Raw genomic sequence first — 12,218 nt, 5'->3', positions numbered from 1 at the left:
TCTTAGGTGGCATTTATGTAATTCTGGTAAGAACTTGGGATTGGGTTTTCTTTTGCCTGTGTAAGGGGGTGTTCCTATTATTTATAGGTGTGGCATTTGAATTGAAAGTAAGCTTTGAGCCATAGGTAAATGAGATCAAGTTCTCTCTCTCACGAGGCCTATGGGTGGAGCTCCTTTGAAAGCTCAAGTCTCTTCATCTTCTTCTTCACGAGCCCTCCTCCATCAACGTCTCTTCACCTTCTTCATCCCGAGTTCCTCATCCCTCAACATCCCATCTTCTCCATTCCGAGCTCATCCTCCATCAACTCCTATTCATCTACTTCCTCACAAGATTTACATCCACCAACTATCCCTTCATATTCTCCTTGTCGAGCTCGTTTATCCCCAGTGATTGCTCATCTTCCTCGTCTGAGTTCATCATACACCATTGGACGTATGATCTTCATTGCCTTTAATCTTGGAAGACCGAGGAGAGCATAGGGTGACTCGATCCATGGCTAGAGAACCTAACATTGTGGTACCAGACAGGACCACCTTGGATGACTCTTCCTCTTCAGCGGATTTGCACACCTCCATTGACGAGCTTCAGACTGACCAAGCTGCTCTACGCACAGATATGCAAGAGATTAGGGAGACTCTGCTCCAGCTTCTCCACATTCAGGGACCATGGGAGGTTCCCCGTCCGGACTGTGCCACACACCCTACTGAGTACCCTGACCTTCCACCCCCACATATGCCTCCTTTGTGTCCTGCTCTGGCCCCTCCGAGGAGCTTTCACGACAACAACACCTCAAATGTACCCAAGTACACAAAATTAACCTTTCTGACCTATGACGGGTCTACTGATCCGTTAATCTGGTTGCAACGGTGTGAGCATTTTTTTTGGCACCAACGAACCCAGTCGTAGGAGCGGGTCTCTTTGGCTACCTTCCACTTGTTAGACGAAGCATTACTGTGGTATTCCCAATTTGATTTGGAGCACCACATGCATGATTGGGAATTAGTTAAAGACTTCTGTATGTTGAGGTTTGGTCCCCTTGCATGCAGCAACCCCTTGGGGATTTGGTTAATCTCAAACAGACAGAATCCATTGAGGGGTATCAAAAACAGTTTCAGGAATGCCTTGCCCACGCCTGTCCGTTTGTGAGTCCGAGTCAGTATGTTAACTTGTTTAGTGCCGGTTTGGTGGAGGCTCTATGCCTGGAGGTGGAATCGCATGCTCCCCCCCCCCCCCCCCTCCCTCCTTGGCCCATGCTATGAATTTGGTTAGAACTTTGGATGCTAAACGACGCATCTTAAAAGAATCCTTTGTGCGTCGCCCCCCTTGGCCAAGCAGAGTGCCCCAACAACTCACAGCACCCCTCAGCGCCAAGGGCAGCCCACCTCTCAGTCATTTGAGCCTACCAGGTCAGCGCCTCCCCCTAAGTTTATTAAACGTCTTTCCAAGTCCAAAATGGATCAACGGAAGGCCCATGGGCTCTATTTTAATTGTGATGAAAAGTACTTTCAAGGCCACTTATGCAAGAGGTTGTTTTGGTTAGAGGTTGAGGATCCTGAAGACAGCCCTCCCATAGAAGAAGAGGAATAAGAGGTCGGCACAGAAGAGGAAGCACCAGCCATTTCCCTCCATGCCATTACAGAGTTACACGGCACCACTACGATGTAGGTCTATGTTGGCATTCAGTCTCTAATGTTACTTGCACTAGTTGACTCGGGCAGCACCCTCAATTTCCTTAGCCAACCAGCAGCCCACCGGTTGGGCTTACCACTGTAGTACAATTTGGGCATTTCTGTTTCAGTAGCAAAAGGGGAGAAAATTACTTGTGTGGGGTTATGTTCAGCAGTCACTTTTGTCATTGAAGGCCACACCTTTCAGGCAGATTTTCTGGTCATTCCGCTTGCTGGATTTGATTTGGTCCTAGGCATTAAATGGTTGCAGCAGTTGAGACCAATTTTGTGGGATTTTAAGTCCCTTACTATGAGTTTCAACCAAGATTACCAGCAGTTCACGCTCCATGCTATGCATGCTCCCCTACCGTGTACTCTCCAGACTATCCAGGTTCGGGACTCATAGGGCAATCAACTCACGAAGCGTATGGATCAATTTGTCGACTTATTTCAGCAACTTGCTACCCTGCCTCCGATACGGGCTTGTGACATTGTATCCGGTGGAAGTTGGGCACCAAGCCAGTAGTGGTGCATCCATACCGGTACCCCCACTTGCATGAGGACGAGATAGAGCGCCAGTGTGAGCTCGTGTTAACTCAAGGGATTATTCAGCCAAGTTGTTCGCCTTTCTCATCTCCGGTTCTGTTGGTAAAGAAACATGACAATTCATGGCGGTTCTATGGGGACTAAAGGGAGCTCAACACTCACACGGTGAAGGATAAATTTCCCATTCTGGTGGTGAATGAACTATTGGATGAACTTCATGGAGTAGAATTATTTACGAAGCTGGACTTGAAATCCGGCTACCATCAAATCCCGGTCCACCCTAATGATGTCGAGAAAACGGCTTTCCGTAGCCACCACGGTCATTTTGAATTCTTGGTAATACCCTTTAGTCTTTCCAATGCACCCTCTAATTCCAGGCACTCATGAATGAGGTATTTCATCCATTCTTGCTCAAATATGTTTTTTTTTTTTTTATGATATCTTGATCTATAGTCAGAATTGGGGCGACCACATTCAGCACATGTGGCCGGTATTCCACCTCTTACGTTCCCACCATTTATTCCTTAATAAGTCCAAATGTGAAATGGGGACTTCCGAGGTCGCTTACTTGGGTCATGTCATGTCTACCTCCGGGGTTAAAGTGGACAGAAACAAAATTCAATCAGTGCTGGATTGTCTGACTCCGCATTCGATCACAACTTTGAGGGGTTTCTCGGGTTGGTCGGCTATTATAGAAAGTTTATTCATGACTATGGCCAGATCGTCGCACAGCTTACAAGCTTACTCAAGAGGAATTCCTTCACATGGACCGACGTAGACGACTCGTCCTTCCAACAGCTGAAACAAGCCTTAGCTTCGGCACTGGTTCTCCAACTTCCAAACTTTGAAGAAATGTTCATTATTGAATGTGATGCTTCCGGTGGCAGCATTGGCACTGTCTTACAGCAGCAAGGGCATCCCATAGCATATTTCAGACAACAGTTGGCCCCACACCACCACAAATTAGCAACCTATGAAAAGGAACTCATCAACTTAGCCAATGCCATCCAGCATCGGAGGCCCTACCTGTGGGGTAGGCACTTCGTGATCCGGACCGACCATTGCAGTTTGAAGTACTTGCCGGAGCAACGTCACATGACTTCCCCCCAGCAACATTGGCTCAGTAAGCTCATGGGTTTTGATTTCAAGGTGGAATACAATTCGGGCCGCCTTAATAGGGGCGCAGATGCACTGTCACGCAGGGAATTTTTGGAACCTCAATTGCATGCTATCAGTCAACCGCGAGTCCTTTTGCTCGACTCCATCGAAGGTGACATTCAAAACCATCTTGAGCTCCTAGATTTATATTGGAAGATTGAGCAAGGCATTGTGGATCACCATTGGGAAATTCAGGACGGTCTCATATTATACAAGAAGCGCCTTTTTCTCCACCACACCTCCCCGTTTCTCATCAGCATTATCTCTACCTTGCACGATAGTACTCATGAGGGCCAACAGAAAACTTATTTTCATATTAGTTGGGACTTCTATTGGAAAGGCTTGAAGCGTATGGTTGTTGACTATGACTCGGCATGCCAAGTTTGCTAGAGGAACAAGCCCAATTCTCTTCACCCATCGGGCCTGCTGCAACCTCTTCAACTTCCGTCTCAGGTATGGGTCGATATCTCCATGAATTTTATAGAGGGCCTTCCCAATTCTTTGGGTAAATCTGTCATTCTGGTTGTGCTAGATCGGTTTTCTAAATACGGACACTTCCTGCCCTTGGCGCATCTGTATACAGCAACACATGTAGCTTAGCTCTTTATGGAATAGATTGTCCATTTGCATGGCTTACCAAAGTCCATCACTAGTGACCGCGATGCAGTTTTCACCAATGCTTTTTTGAAAGACAACTTCAAATTACAGGGTACCAAATTGGCCTTCTCCTCTGCCTAACATCCTCAATCTGATGGGCAAACCGTAGTGGTGAACCGCACCCTTGAGATCTATTTGCGGTGTTTTGCTGGGGACCACCCCAAATGCTGGATACATTGGTTGGCATGGGCGGAGTATTGTTATAACACCTCTTACCATACGGCTCTCAGCACCACTCCTTTCAAGGTGGTCTATGGTCGTGAACCTCCTCGCCTCCTCTTTTATGAACCTGCTTTGTCTCGCTTGCCGCTGATTGACTAGGCATTGGGCGAATGGGACACGATGCTTGTACAGGTCAAGTCCAACTTGCAGAAAGCTCAGGCCATTATGAAGCATAACTATGACAAGCGCCATAGGGACCTTTCTTTTGCTCTGGGAGATTATGTTTGGTTGCGCCTTTAGCCTTACAGACAGCGGTCACTTTCAGCCGCACGGGGGCACAAACTTTCCCCCAAATTTTATGGCCCTTTTCAGGTTTTGGCTCGCATTGGCAAGGTGGCTTATTGCCTCCAGCTCCCACCAGATGCCCGTATCCATGACGTCTTCCATGTTTCGCTTACGAAACCATTTTGTGGAGACTCACCCATGCTGCACACGCCCTTGCCGCCACTGCATGAAGGTCATGCTCTGCCCTCTCCCGCACAAGTCTTACAGGCTCGCCGCATTCACGAGTCATGGGAGCTTTTAGTTCAGTGGGCTGACGCCGAGGCGCTTGCTACCTCCTCGGAACCACTCGAGGAATTTTGGGCCCTTTACCCCACCTTTGAGCTTGAAGACAAGCTCTTTCTCTAGGAGGGGGTGATGTTATGGACTCTATAGCATCTAGAGTAGCAGGTAGACATAGAGGATAATTTATGTAATTTTCTGAATGTTCTCTTAGGTGGCATTTATGTAATTCCAGTCAAAACTTGGGCTTTGTGTTGGCTGTGTAAGGGGGCATTTCTTTTATTTTTAGGGGCATCATTTGAATGGAAAGTAAGCTTTGAGCCATACGTAAATGAGATCAGGTTCTCTCTCTCACGAGGCCTAAGGGTGGAGCTCCTTTGAAAGCTCAGGTCTCTTCATCTTCTTCCTCACGAGCCCTCCTCCATCAACATCTCTTCACCTTCTTCATCCCGAGTTCCTCATCCCTCAACATCCCTTCTTCTCCCTTCCGAGTTCATCCTCCATCAACGCCTATTCATCTACTTCCTCACGAGATTTACATCCACCAACGATCCCCTCATATTCTCTCTGTCGAGTTCGTTTATCCCCCGTGACTGTTCGTCTTCCTCGTCTGAGTTCATCATACACCATTGGACGTTCCAAGAATCCCAAGTTCAGATCTTCATTGCCTTTAATCCTGGAAGACTGAAGAGAGCATAGGATGACTCGATCCATAGCTAGAGAACCTAACACTTTGAGACCCATCTTATGGGAATTCTCTATTTTAACTATGAGCTTTACAATGGACGAATGCCAAGTGTTATACAGGGCAGTCAGGTGGACAAGCCCCACCACCTTCATACCATCGACACACAAGACCAATCGGACAGCACTATGGAAAAACTCCTCAACGAGTTCTCGAACCTCTTTCATGAGCTTTAAGGATTGCCTCCCTTGAGGCACTGTGACCAGAGAATCTATACAGAACCAAGTTTCGATGTCGTGGTGGTTAGGCCGTACCGCTATCCTCACCTACAGAAGGATGAAATCGAATGGCAATGCCAGGCCATGCTGCAATAGGACCTTATTTGTAGCAGTCGCTCCCCCCTTCTCTTCACTAGTCTTGCTCGTGAAGAAACATGATGGCACATGGCAATTTTGTGTCTATTAAATGGAATTAAATGCCCAAACCATGAAAGATAAGTTCCCTATACCGGTTTTAGAAGAGCTCCTGGATGAATTACATGGTTCATTGGTCTTCACCAAATTGGACTTGCGCTCAGGATGTCATCAGCTTCGTATGCACTCATCTGACATCGACAAGATGACCTTTCGCACACATCACGGCCATTTTGAGTTTGTGGTGATGTCTTTTGGATTATCAAACTCCCCCTCCACTTTTCAAGCGTTGATGAATGAGGTATTCCGCAACTATCTACAAAAATTTGTGCTTGTTTTTTTTTTATGATATACTCATATATAGCATGTCCGGGGAACTGCATTTAGTGGATTTGAGGGTAGTATTTGAATTATTACGAGCCCACCAACTCTATTTGAAGAAAACTAAATGCTCTTTTGCAAAGTCACATGTCGCATATCTCGGCCATATTATATCCCATGCAGGGATCACTATTGATCCCAAGAAGATTCAAGCAGTTAACGATTGGCCACAACCTCTGAATAGCTCAACTTTGCGATGAATTTTGGGCCTAGTAGGATACTATCGCAAATTCATCCAAAATTATGGGCCCTTGGCAGCATCATTGACAAGTCTCCTCAAGAAAAAATTCTTTATTTGGAATGATGAAGCAACACACTCCTTCCATGCTCTCAAACTAGCTCTCGCCACCACACTTGTACTACAACTTCCCAATTTTGATGACTTATTTTTGGTCGAGTGTGACGCATCCGGTGGGAGCATTGGGGCCTTCTTACAGTAGCACTCACACCCTATTGCATATTTCTGCTGGCAGTACATAGAACGGCATCACAAATTGGCCGCTTATGAATGGGAATTAATCGGGTTGGCCAAGGTTGTCCAACAATGGTGACCTTACTTATGGGGCCATGCATTTCTCATCTTCATTGATCATTGAAGCCTTAAATTCTTACTTGAACAGTGACTCACTACTTCTCCACAGCAGCACTGGATTAGTAAGTTGATGGGATTTGATTTTTTGGTAGAGTACCGCTCTGGGCGATTAAACAAGGCAGAGGATGCCTTGTCTCGGCGTTTGGATAACCAGTAGCTCATCTATGTTATCAACCAGCCTCGTTTCCTCATATTAGACTTGGTTCAAGAGGCACATGCCACTCTCCCTGCCCTACAGAAGCTGCACAAAAATATTACAGAGGGAAAAATGGATTCTAAGTGGTCCATCAAGGATTCACTTATTTGCTACAAAATGTGGATTTATATACCATACACTTCCGAGTTGGTTGCAGCTATACTCTCTGCCTACCATGACAGCACACATGAGGGCATGCAGAAAACATTACATCGCGTTCGGGTAGATTTCTATTGGCAGGCTATGAAGACCTCCATTGCCACCTATGTCACAGCCTGCCAGGTATGTCAACGCAACAAGGCCAAACACTTAAGTCCAGCAGGTCTTCTTCAACTTCTCGAGCTACCTACCCAAGTCTGGGCCGATATTTCTATGGACTTCGTTGATGGTCTTCCCCCAACATCCGAAAAATTGGTATTATTTGTGGTGGTTGATCGGTTCTCCAAGTATGCACATTTTATTCCTATGGCACACCCATATTCAGCATCCCAAGTGGCACAGACCTTCCTAGAACATATTGTCCGCTTGCTTGGCATTCCAGAATCCATTGACAATGATCGGGACGCAGTCTTTACCAACACTTTATGGAAGTAAATTTTTTGTCTGAGGGGCATGAAGCTGAAATTTTCCTCCTCATATCGTCCTCAGACGGATGGCCAAACAGAGGTGGTTAACCTCACCATAGAGATGTATCTACGGTGCCTTGTGGGCGATTGTCCAAAAACTTGGGTTCAGTGGCTAACATGGGCTGAGTATTGTTACAACACTTCCTTCCACTCCGCCTTGCAATTCACTCCATTCCGGGTTCTATATGGCAGAGATCCTCCTAGGCTTCTCTCTTATACTCCAGGTTCTACCGCAAGGAAGCAATTGGTTAGGCCCTCATGGACCGCGACCAAGTACTTCAGAATATGACAGATCGCCTCCTGTGAGCATAGGCTCATATGAAATATTTCTACGACAAGGGCCACAGAAATTTCTCATACGAGGTGGGGGACTACGTTTGGCTGTCTCCAACCATACCGACAACACTCCAATGCAGGACCAGTGGCCTACCAGCTGCAACTTCCGGCCACGGCCAAGTTGCATGATATGTTTTATGTCTCCCCACTGAAACATTGTCAAAGCTCACCACCACCACCACCCCCCCCCCCCCCCCCCCCTCAACTACTATGTTCCTTCCTCCATTGGACAATGGATGTGTCATCCTTACACCAGCCGCGGTGTTACGAGCCAAATTGGTTAATGACCAGTGGGAGTTTTTTGTCCATTGGGCAGCCATCGAACCCGCCACAACTACATGGGAACAGTTGGACAACTTCAAACAGGTCTACCCAGCTTACGAGCTTGAGGACAAACTCTTTCTCCAAAGGGGGGCAGATGTTGAGGATTCAATAGCTAACCGAGTCATCCAAAGGAGGCGCACTGAGTCACTGAGTTAATTTCTCTAATTCTATATCGTTTTAAATTCGTTTTTATGCATTATTTAAGTTAAATTGCCTTGGGGGCAGAATTGTAAAAGTAAACCCTAAAACTATGTTAGCGTCAACCCTACTTAGAGGGGAAGGAGAATGAGAAAAGACAAGTCTTGAATTAGGTTAAACAGGGTTTGGAGTCCTCCTTGACGAGATCTAGGGTTTGGAGGTCTCCTTGACGAGCTGTAGGTCCAGGTTCCCTCTTGAATCTAAATTTCTTTCTTCTCTCTTTGATTTTCTGTTTTACCTTGCTCTTTACCGAAAACAAGGAGGGTTTCTTCCTCTTTTTTCGAGCTCAACAAGAGGCTTCTTAGCCTCTAGTTCATGGAGAGCAGCAAGAGGGGATCTCTCCCTCTTTTCTGAGCAAAGGTAGAGGCTTTCCAGCCTCTATACCAAGAGCAGCAAAGGCTAGAGGTTCTTCAGCCTCTAAATCAACAAGCAGTAAGGTTAGGGACTCCTAACCTCCAATCCATGGATTGTCTAAGTTAGAGGCTTTTCAGACCCTAATACGGACAGTAGCAAGAAGGGTCCTAACCCCTCACAGCCTTGAGCCGCAAGGGGCCATTCCCCTCCTGTCCGAGCAGCAGCAAGGGCATCCCAGCCCCTTTACTGAGAACAGCAGCCTAGCTGCAAAAAGGAGGTTCTTTTCCTCCTAAACTGAGAGCAGCAACTCTCTTACAATGCTGGATTTACCAATCCCACGCCGAGTTACTAGATCCATGACAATGGACCATAACACTAACCCTCTAAATTTCCAACCCATAGCCTCATCTTGGCACACCATTACTTTCTCCCCAGCCAGTTCACTTATAAGTGAAGTGAATTTATAAGGGAGTTAAAAATTAGAGGGGCAAAACAAATTTAGGGAGAGCAACACAATCTAAATAAAAGAACATAGGAAGCTTCAAAATAGGGGGAAGCATAGACTTCTTCCCTCAAACATTTCCATCCAAAAGCATACACACTTGCATTTTTCATTTTCATAAATTTGTAACTATTTATCATCATAAAAAAGGGAAGAATGTTGATCTCCAGATCCCAAGTCCAATGAGATTTTCATGAAAACAAACACTTCAAAACTATTGTGTGTTTTATAAAAATCCCATAATTGCCGACTTATAACGCATGAGCACTGACAACGCCGAGCAAAAATAGAGCAATTGTTGAATAAAGGGTAGTGTTCAAATGGTGTGAGTAAACAGAAGCTCTGGCAATAAGGAAGCTAGTCAAGCAATACAATGTTCAAATACAAGCTCTAGTTGTAACGTCTAAATAAAAGAAGATATTCGAACAAGGACAATCATTCAAATAGAATGTACTAGCAGAAGCTCCAAAAGATAAAAGTAATGAAATAAAGTCAATATTCAAATAAGGTGCAACAACTATCTAACAAAAAACAAATATTCAAACAAAGTCAAGTGTTCAAATAAAGCTCACAAACAAAGGCCCCAAAATAAAAGTCTTAGCCAAAGATGAAGTGTTCAAACAATAAGGAATTTTCAAATAAAGTCTCCTAAGCATAAGCTCGCTACAAAACTAGAATGTTAGAATAAATGTAATTCTTCAAATAGTGTCGCCTAGAAATATGTGGAAGAATCATTAGTAGGGATAGGTCTTCATAATCTATAAGCAACTTATCTATATGACTAGTAGCTCAGGACAAGAACTTCAAATATTTTCATGGGTTTTTTTATCATGCTTTTATTGACTTTTACAAAAAGATTAAAATGTATTTTTTTAAGCTCAATTGTTCTTTTCCAAGCCTCAGCCCAAGGTGTATTATCATTATTACGTTCGAACTGCTTTGAATGAGTCCCCTTGTTTTAAAAACCAATCCAATATCTGTTTTGAGCCTCATACTTTGAAATCAAGTCTTATTGAGTTCCTCCCTCATAGTTTGGCAACTTAGGATTGATTATATCTAGTATTTGTGCAATTGAATTTGAAATTTGTTTGCCTTGCAGATGAGCTGAAGTATAAGCAAGTAACCCTTACACATTTCTAGTCTAGACTGGTATAAGCAAGATCATTCCCTCGCCATAATTGAGTGAAGAAGTCTTTATCGATGTTGTTGAATAGCTGGAAATTCAAAATTTGAGTCTAGATTTAGTCTTAGTTAGCCATTGATAAACCTTTTTTGGGTTTGAACTGATTTGCCTAATTGATTGTTGATAAGCGCTGCATGGGTGTAGCCTAGAGAGCCTTGTTGAAATTCCCTTTGTAGGTCCAGGTTACAGAATCTAATTTATTGTTGTGAAAATCCATTAGTGGGTCTAATAAGCTACATAAGCTATTTTTTTCTTGTAAAACACAAAATGTGGGTTTAAACCCACATGATGGTGTGGTGTGTGAAGTACTTGTTTCTTATATCATTCAAAATTATTTGTAGCTTTTTTGACTTCCCGTTTAACCTAATTACTTATACCTTATTTTGAATATCATTTATTTCCTTATTTATTAATAAAATGGGTAATCAGGTAATTAAATAGAATAATAAAAAAAACTACTTGAATAACTTTAAAATTACAAAAATATATATAATCATATAAACAAAAGCCTAGAACGACGATGACACTCTAATGTAAAACCAAATTACTAAAATTATGTTACAAAATTTTTAAAATAATATCACTAAGAGTGGCATAATATCTCACGTGTGCATACCATTATAGATAACAGAGTAATAAGATAAACCAATATGGAATAATGCTTACTTGTTTCTGTTTCATTTAATAAATAGTAAACAGATAATCTCCTAAAATTACCCAAATAACTAATCATGTAAAAGATTGTCTCATTTTTATTAAAGCATACTGAAAATTGAGTTGATAAGGAAAATTGATACCTCTAATTGACGGCCCCTACTTACCCAATTCACAACGAGGATGGGGGCAGGATTCCCCTCCCTCTGTTGGAATTTGTGTTTGTATCGACCGGGCCATCTTTGTATAAAGATCCATGGGGTTGCTTTCCTAAAAGGTTCGAGCCTTTTAGCCCAATGGTTTCAACATGGTATCAGAGCAGGTTGGTCCCGAGTTCGAGTCCCGCTCCCACCGAATTTTGTCCCAGGTATTTCTGGTGAATTTGTCCTGGGTTTTTCCAGGAGTTTGTCCCGGGTTTTTCCGGTGAATTTGTCCACGGGTTTTCCCGTGCGGGGGAGTGTTGGAATTTGTGTTTGTATCGACCGGGCCATCTTTGTATAAAGATCCGTGGGGTTACTTTCCTAAAAGGTTCGAGCCTTTTAGCCCAATGGTTTCAACATGGTATCAGAGCATGTTGGTCCCGAGTTCGAGTCCCGCTCCCACCGAATTTTGTCCCAGGTATTTCTGGTGAATTTGTCCTGGGTTTTTCCAGGAGTTTGTCCCGGGTTTTTCCGGTGAATTTGTCCACGGGTTTTCCCGTGCGGGGGAGTGTTGGAATTTGTGTTTGTATCGACCGGGCCATCTTTGTATAAAGATCGTGGGGTTGCTTTCCTAAAAGGTTCGAGCCTTTTAGCCCAATGGTTTCAACATGGTATCAGAGCAGGTTGGTCCCGAGTTCAAGTCCCGCTCCCACCGAATTTTGTCCCAGGTATTTCTGGTGAATTTGTCCTGGGTTTTTCCAGGAGTTTGTCCCGGGTTTTTCCGGTGAATTTGTCCACGGGTTTTCCCGTGCGGGGGAGTGTTGGAATTTGTGTTTGTATCGACCGGGCCATCTTTGTATAAAGATCCGTGGGGTTGCT

Source organism: Aristolochia californica, unplaced genomic scaffold (genome assembly GCF_029961685.1).
Source record: "Aristolochia californica isolate CCGP_79_NKW_82.1479 unplaced genomic scaffold, dmAriCali1.0.hap1 SCAF_3, whole genome shotgun sequence".
Taxonomy (NCBI): Eukaryota; Viridiplantae; Streptophyta; class Magnoliopsida; order Piperales; family Aristolochiaceae; genus Aristolochia; species Aristolochia californica.
Note: the sequence above shows the minus strand (reverse complement) of the source record.